A 3187-nucleotide genomic window follows, 5' to 3' on the forward strand; every position below is an offset into this window, starting at 1 on the left:
TAGGCATGAGTCACCACATCTGGCCCTTGGTCATCTCGTGTGATCTTGCTGGTAATGGTGGTAATTGTGGTCTCCTGGCTTCTGGCAGTTAAACATTGCCACCAGGTCTTTATTATTCTGGGGCCCCAATCAGCCCGTCTTACCACCTATTTTCTTGGAACACTCCTGGCACTACTTGTGTGAGTCCAGGTCTGCCAGGAAACAGACAACAAAAAGGGATTAGCTATGTAAGAAATTTATTAGGGGCAACAGTTGTAGGAAAAATGAGGTGGCTGAGAGAGCCATGTGACCATGATGCATGTCCAACACTGTGTGAAGTACAGAGGGAGGGAAGGAAGGACAGGGGGATTCGGTGGAAACATCTAAGACTCAACTTAAACTGAAATTCATTTCTAAGAAAGTCAGCCAAGGCCGGGCGCAGCGGCTCACGCCTGTAATTCTGGCAGTTTGGGAGGCCAAGGTGGGCAGATCACCTGAGGTGGGGAGTTTGAGACCAGCCTGACCAACATTGAGAAACCCCGTCTCTGCTAAAAACACAAAAAAAATTATCCGGGTGTGGTGGTGCATGCATGCCTGTATTCCCAGCTAATCGGGAGGCTGAGGCAGGAGAATCACTTGAACCCGGGAGGCGGAGGTTGCAGTGAGCCAAGATCGCGCCATTGCACTCCAGCCTGGGAGACAAGAGTGAAACTCCATCTCAAAAAACCAAAAAAGAAAGTTGGCCAAGGCCATAGGACAGTCCTCATGCAAAAGTTACCTGTCACTGAGTCTTCCAGAAATGGGCCTGCGTCAGTAGCCCTGCCACTCTGCTTTTTGAGATAAGGTCTCGCTGTGTCACCCAGGCTGGAGTGCAGTGGCGCGATCTCGGCTCACTGCAAGCTCTGCCCTGCCCCGGGTTCATGCCATTCTCCCACCTCAGCCTCCCGAGTAGGTGGGACTACAGGCACCTGTGCGAAAGAGCGAGACTCCACCTAAAAAAAAAAGAAGAAGTTGGAATTACAGGTGTGGGCCATGCCCAGCTAATTTTTGTATTTTTAGTGGAGATGGGGCTACGCCATGTTGGCCAGGCTGGTCTCAAACTCCTGACCTCAGGTGATCCACCCTCCTCGGCTTCCCTAAGTGCTGGGATTACAGGCATGAGCCACCGCACCCAGCCTTTATTAGGATTTTTAACCTGTTTCTTCTCCTGTAAGGTAAAATAATAATATGTATTCTATAACATTAAGAATTACTTATTAGTAATACATATTTACTAAGACATTACTTAATATATTAAACTATGAAGAGATAAAACAGCAGAGATTTTTACCAACATATGTTGACTAAGAACAAGGACAAACAAATGTCTATTTTTAGAATTTTGGCCAGGCATGGTGGCTCATACCTGCAATCCCAATGTTTTGAGAGGCTGAGGTGGGAGGATTGCTTGAACTAGAAGTTTGAGACCAGTTGGGCAACAAAGCAAGACCCCTGTCTCTACCAAAAAACAACAAAAAAAATTGGCTGGGCAGAGTGGTCCACAACTACAGTCCCAACTACTTAGGAGATTGAGGAGACAGGATTACCCCAGCCCATGAGTTTGAGGATGCAGAGATAGGACAGTGCCACTACACTCTAGACTGAGTGACAGTCAGACCCCGTTTCCTATAAAAAATTTTTTTCAGAATTTCACTTATACTCAATCACTGACATGGAAAACAAAAAGGAGGGTATTGTGAAAAACAAAAACAATGGTGTTGGGTTTTGTAATTTGGGGTTTACTTCTATCCTAGGACCTCTGTCATTGTCCCTTAGAGCATCAGGTTCCTTGGTTAGTAAGCTTATACCTATGGATTCAGTTCTCCTGGAATCCAGTATACTCCATTTGCTGTTCAGCTAGAAACTGGAAAACATTTTCAGCCTTTCCAGCCTAATCGTAGAGCACCATGATTTATGGCAACGAAGATTCTTGAACTCAAACAGAACAAAGAAACTGAGGCAGGTGGCCAGAACTGTGCTGAGCAGGAACCCTGAAACCCATACTTGCCCACTGCTGCTGCCACGGTCAGAAGTGCTGCCAATGACTAGAAGAAATAAAGGAAACTAAAGTCTTCTCCTTTCCCTTCCTCCCACTTTAGTCTCCTGGATTCAAATAAACTAGCAGGAAGCCAGCAGGCAAGAGTCTGGGAAATGTAGATCCCTAGATCTGAGAGTAAATAGACACATGACCAGGGCTTTTTTTTTTTTTTTTTGAGACGGAGTCTCGCTTTTTCACCCAGGGTGGAGTACAGTGGTGCGATCTCGGCTAACTGCAACCTCTACCTCCCGGGTTCAAGCAATTCTCCTGCCTCAGCCCCAAGTAGCTGGGAATATAGGCGCCCAGCACTACAACCAGCCAATTTTTGTATCATTTAGTAGAGACGAGGTTTCACCATGTTAGCCAGGCTGACCTTGAACTCCTGAGCTCAGGTGATCTGCCCACCTTTGCCTCCCAAAGTACTGGGATTACAGGCGTGAGCCACACGGCCAGGACACAGGGTTAAGAGGCAAACATATCGCTTTCCATTGGCAATAGCAAAACAGAACTGCAAGCTAAAGCCTCAACTACTTCATTAGTGTGAAAAAGATAAAATCTATGGCTGGGTGAGGTGGCTCTTGCCTGTAATCCCAGTACTTTGGGAGGCTGTTAAGATGGGCAAATCACTTGAGGTCAGGAGTTAGAGACCAACCTGGCCAACATGGTAAAACCCCATCTCTACTACAAATAGAGAAGCCAGGTATTGCTGCAGGCACCTGTAATCCCAGGTACCCAGGAGGAATGAGGCAGAGGCTGCAGTGAGCTGAGACTGAACCACTGCGTTCCAGCCTGGGACAAGAGAGAGACTCAGTTAAAAAAAACGAAAAGAAGGCTGTGCACGGTGCCTCATGCCTGTAATCCCAGCACTTTGGGAGACTGAGGCAGGTGGATCACGAGGACAGGAATTCGAGACCAGCCTGACCAAAATGCTGAAACCCGTCTCTACTAAAAATACAAAAATTAGCTGAGCATGATGGCGCACGCCTATAATCCCAACTACTCAGGAGGCTGAGGCAGGAGAATCTCTTGAACCCAGGAGGCAGAGTTTGCAGCGAGACGAGATGGCACCACTGCACTCCAGCTAGGGCTACAGAGAGAGACTCTATCTCAAAAAAAAAAAAAAAAAAAAAA

The sequence above is a fragment of the Piliocolobus tephrosceles genome, chromosome 17 (assembly GCF_002776525.5).
Source record: "Piliocolobus tephrosceles isolate RC106 chromosome 17, ASM277652v3, whole genome shotgun sequence".
Lineage (NCBI taxonomy): Eukaryota > Metazoa > Chordata > Mammalia > Primates > Cercopithecidae > Piliocolobus > Piliocolobus tephrosceles.